This window comes from Chaetodon auriga, chromosome 12 (genome assembly GCF_051107435.1).
Source record: "Chaetodon auriga isolate fChaAug3 chromosome 12, fChaAug3.hap1, whole genome shotgun sequence".
Taxonomy (NCBI): Eukaryota; Metazoa; Chordata; class Actinopteri; order Chaetodontiformes; family Chaetodontidae; genus Chaetodon; species Chaetodon auriga.
The window spans coordinates 26,086,540-26,099,527 of NC_135085.1; positions in this window are offsets into that span (position 1 = coordinate 26,086,540).

Genomic DNA, 12,988 nt, shown 5'->3' on the forward strand with positions numbered 1-12,988 from the left:
GTGAATACTGGAGGTATAAATAAGATCATCTTTGGACATGGAACCAGATTAACCATTGAACCCAGTAAGTACAGAGATAAGTTCTAAATGTCTGATAAGAAACAACACCTGTGTTTTATAAGAATACAAAGAAAACCAGAAGAGATGAAAAGTTTCTCGACTCAGTGGTGAATGAGCAGCTGCTGACTGTGATGGAAAACATTCATTTGACTCTTCAAGGTTCATAAAAGCAGAAAATAAAAGATAGGAATAAATACAATAGGAAATAAGTCAGAATAACACTGCTGCCTGTGGAAAACATGTATCTCCAAAATGTCAGGAACTTAAAGTTTTTTTCAGAAGACATCAATCAAAATACAATCAAAAAATAATCAAAAGCATGAGCAGTAAAACAGTTTGTTCAGTAAATATCACCATTTATATTTCATTTCTAAGATTTATTGACAATCAGTTATTTTTAACAAATATAATATCTGGACAGAATTCCCTCATCTAGAAATCCTGTTTTTCTGAATGGAGTTTGGTTCAGTTTGATAATGTGAGTTTGTGTTCTGCTGCTTCTTGTTGTGTGAATACTGGCAGCATAAATAAGATCATCTTTGGACGTGGAACCAGATTAACCATTGAACCCAGTAAGTACTGATCCAGATCATAATTAATATTCATATGGAGCATCTTTAAATTTGAAATTTCCGTTTTACTGGAAAACATAAATTTTCATCCAGTGTCTCTTCTGAAGAGTAAATGTCCAAATTTACATTTCATTATAATCAGCTTTATATTGTACATTTATTTTAAATGAATGAAGCAGCTTCTTATGAATTTCAAATGTAAACATGATGATTATTTGACAAACTGGCCACATTTCACTTTTTGAAAGCAGCTATTTTAGAATTAAATGTGAATATTTAAGAGTGAACTTAACTTCTCAGTTTTGCGAGTGGAGTTTGGTTCACTTTGTTGCTCTGCTCAGTTTGTGTTCTGCTGCTTCATGTTGTGTGAATACTGGAAATGAAAGGCTCATCTTTGGCAGTGGAACCAGATTAACCATTGAAACCAGTAAGTGTGGCTGGAAGAAATAAAACCAATAAGAAGCCAAAGTTATTGGAAAGGACTCATTCAGCTTTTCAGACTCGTAAAATCGGCACAAAGTAGAAAATAACCTGCTATAACTCTGTTGTCAGGTAGAAAACCTGTATCTCCAAAGTGCCTACTTTCTATAAATGAAGAATAGTTAATTAGTAAATCTGCATGATGCTGCTGTTGTGGGTTTATTCAAATATTTAAAAAGCTTTCATGAGATGAATCCTCATAAACACGTCAACCAATGAAGTATGAAAGAAAAGCATTGCTCAAACAGCTTCAGTGTCTCTGCTGTGTGGTAAACATCACATCTTAAAATCTCTTAAATTTCTCTTCAGAATGTTCATCTGTGAAAATTGTGACCAAAGCTGAAAAACAATAATTCAAGTAAAAGTCTCAAATGTAAAAATAATGATTAGGATAATTAGAAATTAGGAAATACTCATTTAAATGAAATTCAGGCTTTTGTGAATGGAGTTTGCGTCACTTGGTCGCTCTGCTGAGTTTGTGTTGTGGTGCTTCGTGTTGTGTGAATACTGGAATTAAGATGATCTTTGGAAGTGGAACCAGATTAACCATTGAACCCAGTAAGTGCTGATAGAGATCATAATCAATACTCTTATGGAGCATCTTTAAAAGTTAATTTTACAACGTTTTACAGAAATACATAAAATAACAGTCGAGACGCAGAAGTTCATTCAGTGTCTCTGCTGTACAGTAAATGTAAATACTTACATTTAACGTATAATATCGTACATTTATTTTAAATGAATGAAGCAGCTTCTTATGAATTTCAAATTTAAACATGATGATTATTTGACAAACTGGCCACATGAAACTTTTTGAAAGCAGCTAATTTAGAATTAAATGTGAATATTTAAGAGTGAACTTAACTTCTCAGTTTTGTGAATGGAGTTTGGTTCAGTTTGTTGCTCTGCTTGGTTTGTGTTCTGCCGCTTCATGTTGTGTGTATGCTGGAAATCAAAGGCTCATCTTTGGCAGTGGAACCAGATTAACCATTGAGACCCGTAAGTAGTAATAAATATCATAATAATATTTCTATGAGGCTTCTTTAAAACCAAACTTCATGTTTGTTGTAAATATTCAACAAACCAAAGTAAAAAAGCTAAAAACGTGCAGTTATCTGCACGGACTGACTCCAGAACAACTGATGACAGTGAAGGAAATGATTCATTCAACTCTTCAGAATCCTAAAATCACAAAGAACAAAATAATTCAACAAGACTATTGGACTCTAAAATGAAACATCATCCAGTCAAAACAAAGATTTAAAGACGTTTTTATGAGCAGAAATTGTTGAAACATTGTCTTGATCATAATAATGAGGTCATCAATGTATTAATCAAAAGCTTGAACATTAAAACAGTTTGTTCAGTATGAAAATGTAAAAATAACATTTTTCTGAATGGAGTTTGGTTCAGTTTGTTTCTGCTCAGTTCGTGTTCTGGTGCTTTGTGTTGTGTGACTTAATTAAATCAAAATAAGATGATCTTTGGACGTGGAACCAGATTAACCATTGAACCCAGTAAGTGCTGATATACGTCATGATCAATATTCATACAGAGTATCTTTTGAGGTAAATTTTATTACATTTTACCAGAATACAAAAATTTCACTCAGTGTCTCTTCTGCAGAGTAAATGTCCAAATTTACATTTAATTATAATCAGTTTTATATTGTATTTCTTTTTTTTTCAATGAATGAAGCAGCTTCTTGTGAATTTCAAATGTAAACATGATGATTATATGAGAAACTGGCCCCATTTTACTTTTTGAAAGGAGCTATTTTAGAATTAAATGTTTAAGAGTGAACTTAACTTCTCAGTTTTGTGAATGGAGTCTGGTCCAGTTTGTTGCTCTGCTGAGTTTGTGTCATGGTGCTTCATATTGTGTGTATACTGGAAATGAAAGGCTCATCTTTGGCAGTGGAACCAGATTAACCATTGAAACCAGTAAGTGTCGATATAAATCACAAATAATTATCATCTATACAAATGGATTTGATGTGAATGTGCACAAAATCAGATTAATAGAGAAATAAATGATGAATGAAATGATAAAAAAATCTAAAATAAAAAACTGAGCTAAGACAAAGATTTAAAGATGTTTTTATGAGCAGAATTTGATAAAACATTGATGATCAGATTATTATGATCAAGACGTGTTAATGAAAAGACTGAACATTAAAACTGTTCAGTTTCTTTACTGTTCAGTAAATATCACCTACAGACATTAATAATCAAGAATTTTCAATGAAAACTGACTTTTTAACTGGACATAAATATCTTATGTAAAAATAATGTTTTTCTGAATGGAGTTTGGTTCAGTTTGTTGCTGCTCAGTTTGTGTTGTGGGGCTTCGTGTTGTGTGAATGATGTAAAGAAGATAATCTTTGGACGTGGAACCAGATTAACCATTGAAACCAGTAAGTACAGATATATAAGACCATTGATGTTCTACATGAAGCAGTTTTAAAAACAAACCATAATAATCAGAAAATCCTAAATATGTCAGCTGTCAGGTAGACGTGTTTATAACAAATCAGCGTATTGATCAAGAGCTTCATCGTTAAAACTGTTTATTTCTGCTCTGCAGTCAATCATACAACAATCACTCAGACAAAAATGGACATTCAGAAATTGCTGAAAGATTTTTTTGATCAAAATAATCAGAATGATCATGTCCTCAACATCGATTAATCATTCATGTATTAATCACTGACTTTCATGCATGTACATTAAATAATACACAGTTCCATCATTAAAATTTTATTAATATCTAATTATCATAAAATAAAATGAGGACTTTGACTGGACAGAATTGTCAAGACTAAAGATCACGTTTCTTGAATGGAGTTTGGTTCAGTTTGTGCTGTGGTCCTTCATGTTGTGCGACTTCTGGAGGTGGCTTTAAGATGGTATTTGGAAGTGGAACCAGATTAACCATTGAACCCAGTAAGTACAGAGATAAGTTCTAAATGTTTGATGGAACACGACACCTGTGTTGTGTAAGAATACAAAGAAAACCAGAAGAGGAGATGAAGAGATGCTTTTACTTTTAATGTAAACTTAACTGAACAGAAGTTTCTAATGTAGAAATTATGTTTTTCTAAATGGAGTTTGGTTCAGTTCATCACTGCTCAGTTTGTGTTCTGGTGCTTCTTCTTGTGTGAATGCTGGAGGTATAAATAAGGTGATCTTTGGACGTGGAACCAGATTAAACTTTGAAGCCAGTGAGTACTGATAGATATCATAAGTATTTCTGATCTATATAAATGTGCAGTGTTTGATGTGACTGTGTAACAAACCATATTAGTAGATAATTAAACTTAAAATATCTAAAATGAAAAATCATCCAGCTAAAACAAAGATTTAAAGACATTTTTCTGAGCAGAAATTGTTGAAACATTGTCTTGATCATAATAATCAGGTCATCAATGTATTACTCAAAAGCATTAAAACAGTTTGTTCAGTATGAAAATAGTGACTTGAAGTGGACAAAAGTGTCTCACGTAAAAAAAACGTTTTTTTCTGAATGGAGTTTGGTTCAGTTCATCACTGCTCAGTTTGTGTTCTGGTGCTTCTTGTTGTGTGAATACTGGAAGTCAAGTTAAGATAATCTTTGGAAGTGGAACCAGATTAACCATTGAACCCAGTAAGTACTGATAGAGATGATAAACATTATTTATTTGAAGCACATTTAAATGTAAACTTTACAGTGTTTAACGTGAATATTTACAAAACCAGAGTATCAGATAGAAATTTGTAGTTGTGTTGCTGACAGTGATGGAAATGACTCACTGGACTTGTCAGACTCATAAAATCAGCGCCAAATAGAAAACAATTATAAAATAGTTTTTTTTAGAAAACATGAAAAATAAATTGTGATTTCAACAAGTTTACATTTGTATATTTATAATCAATTATTATTTGACTTCTTTTTCACTAGACAGAAGTCTGTCATGTAAAAATCCTATTTTTCTAAATGGAGTTTGGTTCAGTTTGTCACTGAGTTTGTGCTCTGGTGCTTCATGTTGTGTGAATACTGGAGTTACAACTAAACTGATGTTCGGAAGTGGAACCAGATTAACTATTGAACCCAGTAAGTACAGACATCGATCATTATCAGTATTTCTAAGAGGCGTCTTTAAAACAAAGTATACGGTATCTGCTAAGAAGAAGAATAATTCCAGCAGAAGTCTCAAATGTAGAAACAAGGTTTTTCTGAATGGAGTTTGGTTCAGTTCATCAGTCAACTGAGTTTGTGTTCTGGTGCTTCGTGCTGTGTGAATACTGGAGGTAGAAAGATCGTCTTTGGAAGTGGAACCAGGTTAAACATTGAACCCAGTAAGTACTAGTAAATAGAACATTAATATCACTAATATGAAACATTGTCTCAGTCATTTTAATCACAATCAATATCGTCCATCAACCGAGCATGTATTGAAGCACCGGTCCATTTTTTTAGTGTGTCATTGTCAGAACAATTCGTTCAGAATGCTAACTGTTCCGCACATACAGCATTTACATTTTATTTATCATGTATGAACAATCATAACATATAATATATATTTAATGTACAAATATCAAGTTATTGTTGTGATAGGACAGTAATCATTCAGACAAAAGTGTCTCATGTTAAAGTAATGTTTTTCCGAATGCAGTTTGGTTCAGTTCGTCACTACTCAGTTTGTGTTCTGGCGCTTCGTGTTGTGTGAATACTGGAAATCAAAATAGGCTCAAGTTTGGAAGTGGAACCAGATTAACCATTGGAACCAGTAAGTACTGCTATATATCATAATCAATATTTATATGAGACATCTTTAAAAACAAGTTTTTAGTTTTAAAAACAAACAGAAGATAAAATAAGATTAGGAACTGACTGATGAGTGAACAGTTGACACTGATGGAAATGACTCAAATCAACACAAAGTAGAAGATGATTCAGTGTAACATTGTCAGGTGAAAAACTTGTATCTCCAAAATGTGCTCATCCAGCTAAAACAAAGATTTAAAGACGTTTTCAGGAGCAGAAATGATCAAAGCACACCAAGCTACAGTTCATTAAGTCTCAAGATTTCATTTGTAATATATTACGTGGTTTTCGTGAATGTCTTTTTTATGAAACTGGAACATAATCCCTCCAGAACAATTCTCCCGTAAACATTCAACAATGCTAAATGAAGTTTGGTTCAGTTTGTGTCAGGGTACTTCCTGTTGTGTGAATGCTGGAGGTGCAGCTAAGGTCACCTTTGGAAGTGGAACCAGATTAAATGTTGAACCAAGTAAGTAATAATAAATACTATTTACATGGAGCAAAACTTTTAACCAACTTCACTTGTTAAACACACAAGACTAGAACAGACTGGACTCATTGATGAGTGAACAGTTGATCGTAATAATCAAATACGTCAACCGAGAAAGATAATCAATCACATATTGATTCAATATTGATTCACATATTCAACACTGAAACACTTTGGTCAGTATCTCTCCAGTAAAGTCTCAAATGTGAAAAACTATGTTTTTTAAATGAAGTTTGGTTCAGTGCGGAGTTTGTGTTATGCTGCGTCATGTTGTGCGACTGGAGGTGCAAATCAATACAAGATGATCTTTGGAAGTGGAACCAGATTAAACATTGAACCGAGTGAGTACTGATACAGAATAGAACCCAGAGTTTGCAGGTTTGGAGTTCATCAAAGACTTAAACCTGAAATTTCTTAGACCTAAATGGTTGAAAGATTGTCTTAATCATATTAATCAACTGAGCATGTATTAATCAAAAAATCAATTAATTAGAGCATCATCGCTAAAACCCTTTTCTACTGGACCATACATATGAAAAATGTATTTTATTTGTAATATATAATATTAGAATATATATACAATACATTTAATGTAGAAATAGCACCTTATTGTTGTGACAGGACTGTAATCATTCAGACAAATTCTCAAGTGTAAAAACTGTAATTTTCTATGGTTCATGTTCCACATCTCTATTGTACTGAACATATCCATTTACATTTTATTTGTAATATATATCAATAATCAATTTCATGAAAATAGTGACTCTTAACTGGACAGGAGTCTATAATTTAAAATCCTGTTTTTTAAATGGCGTTTGGTTCAGTTTGTCATTGCTGAGTTTGTGCTCTGGTGCTTCGTGTTGTGTGAATACTGGAAATCAAAAGGTGATCTTTGGAAGTGGAACCAGATTAACCATTGAAACCAGTAAGTACTAAATCAAAATCAATATTTATGAGGCGTCTCTAAAAGCCAACTTGATGTGTTTTACTTGAATACATTGATCACAATAATCAATTCACTGATCAAGAGCATGAACACTAAAACACCTCATATCTCTACCGCTCAGTTCATATTAAAATTGACATTTTATTTAAAGTGTAAATAGAACATTTTTTCAGTGAACTTTGAATCATTTTGTCACTGAGTTTGTGCTCTGGTGCTTCATGCTGTGTGAATACTGGATATAAGCTGATCTTTGGAAGTGGAACCAGATTAACCATTGAAACCAGTAAGTACGAAAATACAGAATCAATACTCTAAATACTTTGAATATTCTAAATAATGAATATAATTTCTGTGGAGCATCGATAAAATCAAGCTTTACTTGTGTCATTCACACAAAACCAGACCAGAAGATAAAAATGATAGTTTTCTTCAGCCGGTGGCGGTGATGGAAAGATTCTCATGAAATAAGCACAAAGTGGAAAATAATTCAGTACAACTCCGTTTGTCTAAATGTCAAATGTCATTTCAGAAACTGAAAGAAAAAAATGTTTTATCTGGATCATCTTTAGAGTTTTAAAGATGCTTTTATGAGACTAATATTAAATATGTCACCCAGACAAACGTTAAAGAAAAGCAGTTTGTTCAGTTTTTTGTCTCTGTACAGAAAATATCAGAGGCTCCATAAAATTTATGATTCACGTTAATCAGGTGTTGTGAATTTTAATAAAAAGAGCAGCTTTAATGTCTATGATCGACAGAAGTCCTAAAAGTCTCACATTTAAAAAAGCTGTTTTTTTAAATGAACTTTGGTGCAGTGCGACAGTCTGCTGAGTTTGTGTTCTGCTGCTTTGTGTTGTGTGAATGCTGCCAGTGGATATAAAATCATCTTTGGAAGTGGAACCAGATTAACCATTGAAACCAGTAAGTACTGACACTGATAATAAATCATAAAATCAGTGGAAGTAGACAATAATTCACCGAGTCCTTGTTGATGAAATAATCTAAAACGTAAACTTTTCAGAAACTCAGAAAAAGTTGAATTTAAAAGTCATTTTTTGGTTCAGTTTGTGTTCTGCTGCTTCGTGTTGTGTGAATACTGGAAATCAGTTCAGGATCATCTTTGGACGTGGAACCAGATTAACCATTGAAACCAGTGAGTAATAAAATCCATTACAAACAACATGTGAACAATAATAAAAGAAGGAAATATATAGATCACTTTTAATGTAGAGAAAGGTTTGTTGGTCATCGTGTCGGGAACAAACCAGCGTCGACGCTTCGTGTGTCGACCTTCAGGTGTGTTTTTAGCCCTCAGTTTGTCTGCAGGGTCTCTGCTCACAGTGTTTAGTGTCTCTCTGCCGCCTGTCAGGGTTTTTATCAGTGATGGTGATAAAATCCTCGAGGAATCAGGCTGAACCTTCACTCACTGAAATTCATTTCAAGTCTGAAAATCTGCGAGAAAACCAGCTGAAACCTTCCTGAACACACTCAGATTTTCAGGCTGGTGGATTTCTGCAGGTCGTACTTTGATCATTAATCACTGATTTTTGGACAGATGCTGAGTCAGCGCTCGCTCATCCATCATAAATCAGGCCCAAATACGACACTGCTAAACTCGTCAGTGAAGCTGGAGTTTGTTGACGTGACAGAAACAGTTTTCAATGATTTCTCCACTACGAGCAGCACAAACTCTGGTAAACCCTGGAAACAACCATCGACCCTGAAGTCTTATTTTTCATGACCTGACCTGAAGCGCTGATGTTTCCACAGCGGCTCGCCGTCTGTTTTACGGCTTTGTTTGAGTTTGGCTGCAGAGCTGCAGCAGCTGTGTTTTTGTACTCAGGCTTCAAACTGTGTGACTGCGAACAAGATCGTGTTTGGAAGCGGCACCAAACTTCATGTCGATGGCAGTAAGTTTTATTCTTTTCGTTCTGCTGAAAGTTAAAGTCGACGAGCTCGGTCACAAAATGCTGTTCAGACAACCAACAAGATACAAGATACAGGAACAAGATACAGATTCAAGATACGGAAGCAACACGACAAGAACGTAAGAAAACATGAAACTAATGTTGAGAATAAAATAAGCACAAAAACCTCATAAACACATTAAAATAAGATCGAAGATTCAATTAAAGACAGTTATTGGAGTTTCTGCAGTATCACATTAATTAATTAAAATCAGTGATTTTTGCATCAAACATGTTTTTCTTTTTACAAAGAAATTAAGAAGTTCCATGTTTAAACACAGTTTCTGAACGTTAGGTGGAAACGAAATGAGGTACACAGAAACCATCATCAACAGTAATGTTGATCTGATACGGAAAGAGTCTCATGTGACTTTTATCCTGCAGGAGCAAAGACTTGATTAAAAAGGAGGTTTGAACTCATTTAGAGTTTCTAAATAGCTCTGAGTTCATTTTGACTGTTTGTGAATCACAGCTGTGAAACACTGGTGAACAGACTTTGTACCTGTGCAGGTAACACGTCCAGTGTTCTCTGCAGTTTATGATGTGGTGTGTTCTGCTGTGTGAACACTGGAACATACAAGCTGATCTTTGGGTCGGGAGTCAGACTGAACGTCGACACCAGTGAGTCCAGATTTTACCATCAAAGGTTCAACATTCAGAATCCAAACGGCCTTCTGTCACAAACGAACATCAGACGAGCTGAGTCGCCTCGAATCTTTAAAGATCAGGACACCTGATTTAAACTCACCTCAGCCATCAGTTCACGACTGAGATTCACTCTTTTAAATGTCATCATGGCATCACTGCTGTCAGGTAAAAACCTTGTATCTCAAAGTTTGGTGACTTGTCTTTTGTTGCCGTTTTAGACCCCCACGCTCGTGTTACACTAAAATGTTCTGACGTTTATTAGCATTCATGTTTCTCCACCATCTGTGGCTCGTACTCCGATCAGAGGACGACTGGATGAAAAGAAGATTTCTGAGATTAAAGACAAAATTCTTGAATCCGAATCAGAATCCTGTTACTGTCTTGTGTCATCAGGACATGTTTTCTGGTAAAAGCTGGAGGAAGAAAAAACGTAATCTTTTAGTCTTTGACTTATGTTTGAATGTGTGGTAACGTAAACTTATTCAATCGTCACATTTAATAATTAAAGTCCAAATATCATCCAGTTAAACACAAACAGTCAATGTTTTCTTTGGCTTTAATCTTTAATATCTGTAAATGGTGTATGTTCACCAGGAAATGGTTCATGTACTTATTGTTCAGGTTGAATCCACTGTGAGACTAATTCTGGAAACTACAGACTCCTTTTTGGAGAAGGAACCAAACTAACTGTTCAGAGCAGTGAGTATTAAAATAATCTTTAAGGTTTGGATCTGTCAGCTGCAACTTCACATGCCAGGAAATTTATATTTCTGCCCAAATATTTCAGCATAAAGTTGTCGAAAGTCGAGACGAATTTAATATTTTTAAGTCTTCTCCAAAATGTCAGCTCCTTTGGATAAAAGGAAATAAATGAAGTTCAGACTTTTTGTAAGACTCACAGTTACAAGTTGCTTCACACACACACAAAGATAAAAAAGAATAAATGAGGAAATGAAGGAAAAGGGCAACACTTTAGCTGGATGATATATAACCTTCGAACTTCTCTAACAAAACAAAATGAGATGTTTTAACATGACAGCAGTGATGGAAGGGTTTGATTTTCAGGACATTGATTCCTTCAATTTTCAATTTCAGCAGCATTTTTCTTTCATTTCTAAAGATGTGTAAAAATTACACACAAGACATCTGGAATACTTCCCTTATGAAGAACAATGACAACTAATCTGTTGGTTTTATTAGAAAAGTCAAACAAGAGAATAAGCAAATATCTTAAAAATCCATCTGTTTGCAGACGATGTGATTCTGTTCATGAGTGTGAGCTCTGTAGTTACTGATGAGGACAGACACACTGTGAGACGACGACAGGAAGCAGAAAATTACTTTTTGGAGGAGGAATACAGTTTACTGTTGAATCCAGTGAGTATTATTTTAGTTTTAACGTGTTTCAGCTGCATTTAGATGTTAAACAGCACAGACAAAAGATTTTACATGTCAAAATACAAAGAGTCCATTTCTGATATTTGATTCCATTTCTACATGTACTGAATGTTAAACCCCAGTTTAGTCTCTGAGATGATTGAAAAAAAAAGTCAGTTTGACTGATTTTAATGTAGTTTCTGCCTCAGAAACACCTCAATGTATTTACTGCATGACTGCTCCGGTCTATCCACAAACATCTGGCTCTGCAGTTGATCTAATTATCAATAATCATTTAGAAATTTATCTGATGGCTCCTGAAATGGAAGCTCATAAACAAAGTCTGACATGTATTTTATTAAAATAAAACCCCAGACATCCTGAGACGTTTCATTAAATCCTTCAATTAATTTTGTTAAAAGTGTGAAAATTCTCAACATTCACTCTGAAGTTGTTTTTTAAATGAACCTCTGATTTGTTGGCTGTAACTCGTGTGGAGGACATAGTTGATGTAGTTATTGTTCAGATCAGAGTGACTGTGTGACTTCGTCTGGAAACTGGAAAATCATTTTTGGAAACGGAATCAAACTAACTGTAGAGAGAAGTGAGTATCCGAAACACAAACACTGCAAATGAAAAAAGACACACAGACCGTTTGTGTTACTGCTGTTCGTCGGCCGTAAACATCATTGACCGAACAGCTTTATTAATTGTATGAATTAAGTTTCATGTCTGTCGTGAGTTTGTTACCAAATAATTCAACAGTGACTCAAAAGATCAAACTGTAGAAACCAGTGAGAATCAAAATTTATCGAGATTTCATTCAGTTTCAGGTATTTAACCCTTTTAGTGTTGACACAACTCAAAGAAATACACATTTTTCACATGTTAAAATCAACACGCATAAATCTAATGACAGATTGTGACAATATGAAGTAAAAAAGCTGAATATCAGGCTTTATTTAATTTAGATTTTATTTAACCAACACATTTCTGCACTTCGTCACCATGTTTGACTATGAAATTAGTTTTTAAGTGAAACTCTGATATCTTAATCATTAATCATAAATTAGATGTTACTAACTGGTTTAACTGGTGTGAGTTGAACCAGAAGTCCATGCAGTTACTGTTCAGGTCACATCCACTGTGTGACAGCTGGAGGAAACCTGAAACTCTTTTTTGGAGAAGGAACCAAACTAACTGTAGAAACCAGTGAGTATCAAGAATCCTCCATCATAAAATGAATTTGATCATTATAAGTCACATGATCGTTACCGTGTTCGTTTGGTGTCATTTTGAGAGAACATAATGCTTATCAGCATTTTTCAGTGTTGAACTTCATGTTATTTTGATGTTAGTGTTTCTCCATGAAACAGCTAATTATGTGTGAGATTCAGATATCATTGTTTGCAGACGATGCGCTTAAATCCGTCACTGTTTTGTGACACATCAGTTATTGTTGTGAGGACACACAGTGTGAGACTGGTGCTGGGACAGCAGGCTGGAAAATGTTCTTTGGAGAAGGAGTCCAGCTGACTGTCGAGGCCAGTGAGTGTTGCTTTAGCTTTAATTTTCATTGGATATTTGCTCTGCTGTGTTCACTGGATGTGATGAAAGACGGATTGTTGGAAGACAAAACTTA